Source organism: Brienomyrus brachyistius, chromosome 7 (assembly GCF_023856365.1).
Source record: "Brienomyrus brachyistius isolate T26 chromosome 7, BBRACH_0.4, whole genome shotgun sequence".
Lineage (NCBI taxonomy): Eukaryota > Metazoa > Chordata > Actinopteri > Osteoglossiformes > Mormyridae > Brienomyrus > Brienomyrus brachyistius.
Window position 1 is genome coordinate 3,319,448 of NC_064539.1, and position 9,691 is coordinate 3,329,138.

Below are 9,691 nucleotides of genomic sequence, written 5' to 3' on the forward strand. Positions count from 1 at the left end.
AACTTCTGGTGAACTCAGGCGAATCCCTTCCTTCAGTAGTAAACCTTGGCAGTTTCAGCCTGTTACACATTGTCTAACTAGAAGGTTGATAATATATTTGTCCTTTAACATAGTGATAAAATATACGCTAATAAAAGTGAATATTCATAGATTCAGGACTAACAAAGTAATATAAACAGAAACTCAGACTAACAAAAGGTGCAAATACATACTCAGTTGATTACATTGTGTTGATTACATTATAATGTTTACATTGTAAACATAATATCATGGATATTTGGCATACTTTTTAATAATATCATAATACTTGTATTCTACGTTATATAGTGCTAAATAATATTCAATATATTTCCCCCACACACAATCCTGTCCATCCAGCCCAGGAGGGAGGGCAAAAACCCTATCACCCAGGGAAATTCCACTCCCAGCCCGCCACAGGCGCGCCTCCCCTTCGGGGTCCATGGCAGGCATGGCTCACAAACTACTAACACTGAGAATCAACCAACAGCAGCACAGGGGGTACATCAGGAAGGGAGGGGAGGATCGCCATAAAATGACCTATATATATATTGCATGTATAGCAGGACTATAAAATCTATTACAAACCCAATACAAAAACAGATATATCTAATACAAAGATAAGTAAAAGGTTAACTAACAACATTGCAGACTATTATAACGGACAGTCTGTCATCCCAGATGTCGTGGGAGGCAGGCATACTGCAGGTCTCCCACCCGGAGTATTCACACACGGTACGGCCGAACTTCAGCTATGGGCAGGACTGCATCCAAGGTGTCTATGTCGCCATCCGTTTCCGTGTTGGTCCAGGAGAATGCCGCTCCAAACGGTCCTCCCACCACTCTAGACATTGCAGCTATAGTCGCCTGCCGGGACAGTGCTCTCCCCACTAGGGAGCAAACAAGAGGAACTACACAACAAAAGATTAGTAGCAGAGCAAAAATGAGCACAGCACCCACACAGAGTGCTTTCATAAGGGCTTGCTGCCAATTTCCCCACATATCATACCACCAGTCAAACAACCCGTCATGTTGTCCTGCATTACTTGCCATCTCATCCTGTAACCCCTGCAACTATCTCATAGCCTCAATAAAGGAACCATCCGGGGCTGTATTATTAGGAATAAACGTACAGCACTGATCCCCGAACAGCACACACACTCCCCCCTTTTTCTGCCAGGAGCCAATCCAGGGCTATCCTGTTCTGCCAGGCCATCAGACTGGTGGCCTGAAGCTGCTCCCCCAGAGATGCGAGTGCCTCCTGAGTATAGTTGGTAAACCTCTGCTGATTATAGTACAAATAATTTATCCATTCCACATTTTTGTTAAGAGTAGGCCAAATAAATATCGATTCGAAACCAGCAGCTATCTCACTTCTCACCTTATATTTCTCTGGAATGCCCCTCGGCTGGCCAATTGCATCTATATATACATTGGGATCATTCTCGTAATTTGCAACAAATCTGCGGGACCTAGACGGTCGTCTTCTACAATGTATATCGACCTGGCTGGCTAACATTATCCTAGCGCAGAGGCCTCCCCAATTATAGGGAAGAGTAGGCCTCAATCCGCCCTCCTTACCACACAGCCACAACAAATCTGCCAGGGGCACACTCTGGTTTTCTAGCGCATCAAGCGGAACACGTGATAGTTCTGTTCTGTAATCGGGGACCTTTCACATCCCAAACAGTTCCACATATTCCCCAGAAGATGCCTACCTCCTCTGGCCTATCATTTGTAAAACACTCATAAATAAGTCCCTTGAAAAAACTCAATTTGTTCGCCATAATATCTTGCTGTCCCCCTTCCCAGGGCTTAAACTGCCCACAATGCTTTTCCATCCTGTACGCATATTTAGAATTTCCCTGATATATCAGACACTGATATGGGCAGTATGGTATGCGCTCTGACTGGTTAGATATGGGTCTGCAGTCTTTCTCAGGGGCCTGCCCCTCCTGACACAGACTCTTCCAGAATCTCATAATCCTCTCCATTTCCCATTCTTCACACTGTTTATTAGTGTATGGGAACGGGACTACCCTAACTGAAGGGTCAGGACCTGCACACAACACACAATGCTCCTGCCCTAATGAAGCGGTGGTATACTTAGCCCATTTATACCACCAATTTCCAAGCGTACGTTTTGCTAATCCATCCAGGTCTACTTCATCCTGGGTATATTCTACAATTTGCTCACTCTCCTCACTCCCATATCTCCCCCCATTTCTCTCCGCTTTCGCTCATTGTTATCTGAGAGGTTATTCAGCATCAAAGGACCAGGCTGAGTCAGTGAAGTAAATTGTTCTGAACTCACCTGACCTGTGGTCTTGCTGTGCCCCCAGACCTGAAGGGCCTGATATATCATTAGCATCACCAATATCATCGCTGTCAGCCCTACCAGAACCCACAGCTTCGTGTCCTGTCTGGAGTGGCTGGTCTGCTTGCGATGCTCTCTCTTGACCCTCAGTCTGCTCTGAACCTGAAACTGGCTCCTCTCCAAGCTGTGGAGCTCCTCTGGGAGCTCCATCAGGGCCATCTGAGTCAAGGGCAGCTGCATCCTCTGTGTCGTTTTCAGTGACTATCTGCCTTACTCGTGCAGTACTCTAGTGCAGTGGTTCAAATGATACCACATATTACTCCCTTCTACCTGCACCGCTGTTGCTGTGGCTCGTGTCACCTTGAAGGGTCCCTCTCGTCGGGGCTCGTGCCACTTTCGCCGGAACACTCGCAGGTAGACTATCTCCTGGAAAGATGACTGGCTCCTCCTGGTCTGTGTCTTCTTTCTGTGCTTTCTCCCTTTCCTGTTTGGAAATAGCTTTGTGTATTTTGGTTAACGTCCTCATGTACAACTTTAATTCATCCCCCAGCTGATCTAGGCTGGGTCCCTTATACGCCCCCTCCAAGTCGATCCAGGCATTGGTCTCCCTGTCAGCATTTCATGCGGAGACAAATGCGTCACCCTGTGCGTTTCCATCCGATACACCATCAAGGCTGTTGGCAGTGCATCTACCCAGTTCATTTTCGTGGTGGCGCAAATCTTATTCAGTTACTGCTTAAGTGTGCCATTCACTCTCTCCACCATGCCCTGCGACTGAGGGTGATACACACATCCCAACCTTTGTTTTATTCTCAGCTGTTGAACCACTAAGTTAGTAACTTTCCCCACAAATGCAGCTCCATTATCAGAGCTTATTTCAGTTCGTACCCCAAACCTCAGAATCAGCTCTCTGATCAGGAATTTCACCACTGTCATCGCCCCCATGTCCTTGGACGGAATTACCTCCACCCATCTGCTGAACCTGTCCACAATCACAAGCATATATCGCTTTCCATATGCTGTTTTTCCCATGTCCACATAGTCCATCACCAAGTGTCTGAACGGTCCCTCAGGCACTGGAATGTGCCCTACTGGGGCCATGATTGCTTTGTGTACATTGTTCTTAATGCACACCTCACATTCTGACAACCTTGCATCCATCATTGCTTGCAGCTGTGGTGCCCAGAAACCTTGTCGTGTAATTTTCCGTAACACCTCCCCCCCTTGCACAATGGTCAAGATCATGCGCATCCGATATCAAAATGTTCACCAAAGACAGAGGTGTGGTCAAAAGACCCTCATGGTTGCGATACAGACCATTAGCATCCTTAGAGGCCCCCATTTTTAGCCACACTGAGGCCTCATAGGTGCCCACACGCTCCTGCAGGGCCACAGATCAGAAACAGTAAGGTCAGTATGAGGCTCTACAGTCACCATAGGCAAAAGATGAGCAGTCCTGACCTGCGCAGCCGCCCTGGCTGCCGCATCAGAGGCCGCATTGCCTTGAATAACAAAATCACGACCTTTGCGGTGGGCCTGACACTAAACAATAGCCAAACGCTTGGGACGCATCATTGCGTGTAGCAACTCCAAAATCTGATTATAATGCTGAATGGGGGAGCCGTCAATTTTGCGAAATCCCCTTTGCTTCCAGACTGCTCCAAACAGATGGCATACATCATGTGCGTATGCAGAGTCTGTGTAGATTGTAACCGTCTTATGTTGTCCTCGCCGGCACGCTGCAGTCAAAGCCTTTAGCTCCGCTAATTGAGTGGAACACGGTTGTGCCACTGGCTCTGAAACGAGAGTGTGAAAATCATCACCCTGTGCCTGAACTACAGCAAACCCAGCCTTCAAGGCATCCCCATCTCTCCAACATGAGCCGTCCACAAACCACACCATCTCGCTATTTTCAGTGGGCGAGCTCTCCAAGTCTGCTCTCAGTTTAGTGTAAACCAAAGACTCTGCCACACACTCATGTGGCTGCCCCTCATCCTCCAGGGGAATGCTGTCTGCAGGGTTTACTGTAGTGCAGCGCTTTATTGTCACATCCGGGTAAGTACGCTAGCTGCCTTGCTGGGGTCAACACAAATTTGCCTTTGTCAATAAGGTGCACCACCTTATGTGAAGTATAAATTGTCACTGGATAACCCATTATAATGGCAGTGGCCTTTTCATAGCCTAAATAGGCAGCCACCACTCCCTGGAAACAGGGTGGGTATCCCTGAGCCACATTGTCCAGCTTCATGCTATAGTATGCCAATGGCTGCTTCCGTCTGCCAGGACACAAGTCCTGAGTGAGCAGGGCTGTGCCAAAGCCGTCCTTCCTGTTCCCGACATACAGATAAAACGGCTTGGTGTAGTCTGGGAGGCCCAGAGCAGGTGCATTCTGTAGCTCCTGCTTGATAGATTCAAATGCTACTGAGGCCTCATTTGTCCAAATTAAGGAGGCCTTCAAATTAGTCTGGCCCTCCTCCTTTATCAGTGCCCGCAACGGTCCCACCTTCACAGCATAGTCCTCAATCCAGTCCATGCTGAATCCTGTCATCCCTAAAAGTCAGCATCTGTGACACAGTCATGGGTTTCGGAGCCTTAGTGATCCCCTTCTGTTCTGCTGCTATAGCTTTCCTCCCATGGCTGATCTCACGCCCCAAGTATGTAACCTGCTCTTGGCAGTACTGCAACTTGGCCTTGGACACTTTATGGCCCCCTTTTGCCAAGACCTTCAGCAACTGCACTGAGTCTTGGTGGCAGTCTGCCAGCGTTTCCGCACACAACAATAGATACTCCACATACTGTATCACTGTACTTTTTAAATTCAGTCTAAGTCTGCCTTAAGCACCTGATTAAAAACATGCAGCTAATGCTTAAATCCCTGTGGCATCCTCGTGTAGGTATACTGCTGACCCCTGTAGGTGAAAGCAAACAGAAACTGTGACTGTTCTGCAAGGGGCACACCGAAAAATGCTGAACACAAATCCACAACTGTAAACCATTTTGCATTGGGGGGCACATTTGTCAACAGTGTGTGTGGATTGGGAACTTCTGCTGTCTGATCCTCCACTACCTCATTTACTGCACGCAAACTATGAACCAGCCTCCACTTTTCACCTCCTGCCTTTGGCACAGGCAAGAGAGGGGTGTTGCAGCAGCTAATGGTAGGCACCAACACCCCTGCATCCAGTAATCCCTATATCGTTTCCCTTATACCTTCCTCGGCCTCAGATTTCAAGGGATACTGGTTTTTACAGGGTGGTGTGCACCCTGGTTTAAGATAAATTTCCACTGGGCTAGCTGAATTTACTAGGCCTACATCTGTATCATGAGCAGTCCACACCTCAGGCACTTCTCTTTCCATTTCCTGCCAACATTCCTCTGTACTTTCTTTTGCATCACACTGTACTCCTATCATGCTCCACAGCCACGAATCTCTGTTGTCTAACTTCAAATCACCTACAACCTTTGCACTCCACTGAATCCTTAACATCTTCTCTCCTGCCGCTGCCTGCACGCCTACACACACCGTCGGCACCCAAACCACCTGCTTTGCTCGCCGCATAATTTCTCCCAGATGCAGCATGGACTGATTAAAAGCCATCGCTATGTGGGGCTCCGTGTCTGATATGTTGTACCATTCTCCAACTATTCCCGTTTTCCATATCGGAATGGCTACTCCCTCAGAGCCTAATATTATCCCGTCTGTTATCATGCACATCCTTTCTTTCTCCCGGCCAGGCAGAGACTCTCAGCTGATCCCACTTACCCTTTACTTCAGGATCACAGAATTTTCCCCATCGCAACAAACAAATATGTTTGTCATGTGTCCAATTTAACCTATTGCTATATTGTTCCTGTATAAATGGGCCCCACTGTTCTAAAATTTCCCAAATTTTTCCAGTAACATCTTCAATCCCATATAAACTACACTTCTCTCTATGGAACAACAAATTTTGTCGCATAAGGCTGTACTGTCCACTGAGCACCTCTACACCCCCCTCTGTACATTTTATGTCTATCTGCAGCTGACACAAAGCATCTCTGCCTAACAAATTCACTGGGATATGCTCTGATATTTGTACGGGCATATTTACATTTTTGTCCCCTATCTTAATCTCCACTGGATCAGATTTAGGAATATGCTGCACTTCTCCCGAGAATCCTATGGTCCTGACCTTCTCAGCGGACCGGGGGATATGAGTGGCATCTTTTAGTCCTACACAACTGTAGGTGGCTCCAGTGTCTATCATCATTGGTATTACTTTGCCATTTATTTGAACCTGCAGCATCGGCTCAGCCTCAGACCCCTTACTCAACATTGGCATCTGAGATCCCCCTTTAGGATTCTCTGGGCACCCCTAGAATAAACGTCCCTGGGCCCACGGGTTGATCGGACCTCGTGGTCTGTTATTCTGCAACTGCGGATTGCCACCCCTGCCTCTATTTGGCATTGGGCCCACAGAGCTTCCTGGATTAACCGGGCCCATAGGGCGTCTCGAGCTCACCCCCTGAAAGGGTGGATTTGGGCAGACTCTAGAGGTGTGTCCGGGCTGCTTACAGTTCCAGCACACCAGCTGAAGTGGCCTGTTCCCCAGTCTTCCCATAGACTGGGATCGTCTAATTTGTGGGAAATCAGGTACTCTCTGGTCATCCCCCCACCTATCATATCTATTCTCTCTATTCCAATCAGGGACCGAAGGCCAATTGGTGTTCTGAGGGGCCCCAGCGACAGGAGACTGTCGGCTGTCCACAGGCTGCCCCCGGGGGCTGGGGTCCGGAGAGACCACTGGTGCATGGACTTTTTTCTTTTTAGCGGTCAGCTCCTCCAGCTGCATCTGATTTAACTTCTTTGTCAGTTCCCTCTCACGCTCTTTAGCAGAGTCCTCCTCCTCTCTGTACAAGTCAATAGCGTGAATCAGCTGCTCACGGTACTGCTCCTCAGGCATAGTAATAAGTCCCACAACTTGCCTTAGCCTGCTTTTCACTGGCTTAGGGAGCGCGTCCTGCAGTGCCTTTTGGTACAGACCTCTGAATGCCGGATTCTGCCGGTCCTGCTCTGTCTCAGTGCGCCACCGCTTTTCTTGAGCTTGCAGATAGGCAGCTGGGCTCTCCCCCTCCTTTATGGGCTCCACCTTCATTTCAACCACACTCAGCCGTGGAGGAAACATTAATCGCAGCCGGTGCCAGAGGTTAGCGCGGTAACCGTCAAAGGGACATGCATCATTCACAGGAGTCCGTGTCGCCGTTGCCAGGCCACTGCTTCACAGCAGTCTCTCCATTGCGTCCACCCCCAAAGCGCGAGCCATAACCGCCTTTATGTCCCCTATCGCCAGGAGCCAACCCATAGTTTCCTCCTCTAATGCTTTTATCCACTTTCCGGCCCCTTCTGCCAGGACTGGGAGTCTGAGAAGCAGGCCCTCCAGATCCTGTCCTGCCCACGGCACATACTGTGTCTGTGCTCCTTTCACTATTAACGGAAGCATCGGAGTGTACCTGGTGGGGGGCCTTACAGCCCTCCTGCTTCTCACTACTCTATCCTCTACTCCTTCCTCACTTTCTGTTTCTGTCTCCTTCTCGTGAAACTGACTCCATCCTTTAAATGGAGGGTTAAGGGTGTCCAGCAGGTGCATCAGCCCTTCTGCATCACTACCACTTACTCCGTACCCCACCTTTTTAGCACTTCCTTTTTTCTCAGACCCACATGCCTGGCCTTCTGTTATTAGCTCACTCCCTCGCAGTCCTTCCTCCACGGCCTGCCGCAGCAATGCACTCACTTCCCTGTATCCATCTAAACAACTTGCCGTTCCTTTCTGCTCCCTTCCTGCTTCCTCTGTCTATGTCACCTCACCTTTGAATTCTACCTTCCCCTCTATTACTGGAAACTGACCCTTGTATGAAGGAGGTGGGGCTTCCACTAACGGCTACTAACTTTGATAAGACGGTGGCCATATGTCTTCCTGCCTCATCTCTTCTTTCTCACTTAATGCCTATCTCATTGCATGTCACTCATTAATCATATCACCCGGTCCGCATACTTCCATATGCACAACATTAAACGACAACGTCCATTCATTCCGGTCACGCATTAATCATATCACCCGGTCTGCATACTTCCACCTGCAGAACATAAACCGACACCGTCCCTTAATTGCGGTCACACGTTAATCATTTCACCCGGTCCGCATACCTCCACCTGCACGGTCACGAGGCTATGGACTAGGATGGCAGCAAAATGGGGAGTGAGGAAAGCACAGTCGGTTCATGCTGTGCAGGTGGAAGTATTCCAGTCACACGTTAATCATATCTTCCGGTCCGCATTATTCCATCAGCACAACATAAACCGACACCGTCCATTCATTCCGGTCACATATTTCTCATATCACCCGATCCGCATACCTCCACCTGCACGGTCACGAGGCTATGGACTAGGATGGCAGCAAAATGGGGAGTGAGGAAAGCACAGAGTCGGTTCATGTTGTGCAGGTGGAAGTATTATGGTCACACATTAATCATATCTTCCGGTCCGCATACTTCCATCTGCAGAACATAAACCGACACCGTCCCTTAATTGCGGTCACACGTTAATCATACCACTCGGTCCGCATACTTCCATCTGCAAGACATAAACCGACACCATCCCTTCATTCCGGTCACTCATTAATCATATCACCCGGTCCGCATACTTCCACCTGCAGAACATAAACCGACACCGTCCCTTAATTGCGGTCACACGTTAATCATACCACTCGGTCCGCATACTTCCATCTGCAAGACATAAACCGACACCATCCCTTCATTCCGGTCACTCATTAATCATATCACCCGGTCCGCATACTTCCACCTGCAGAACATAAACCGACACCGTCCCTTAATTGCGGTCACACATTAATCATATCACCCGGTCCGCATACTTCCACCTGCAGAACATAAACCGACACCGTCCCTTAATTGCGGTCACACGTTAATCATACCACCCGGTCCGCATACCTCCATCTGCACAACATGTACCGACACCATCCCTTCATTCCGGTCACTCATTAATCATATCATCCGGTCCGCATACTTCCACCTGCAGAACATAAACCGACACCGTCCCTTAATTGCGGTCACACGTTAATCATATCATCCGGTCCGCATACTTCCACCTGCAGAACATAAACCGACACTGTCCCTTCATTCCGGACACATATTTCTCATATCACCCGGTCCGCATACCTCCACCTGCACGGTCACGAGGCTATGGACTAGGATGGCAGTAACATGGGGAGTGAGGAAAGCACAGTCGGTTCATGTTGTGCAGGTGGAAGTATTCCAGTCACACGTTTATCATATCTTCCGGTCCGCATCTTTGCACCTGCA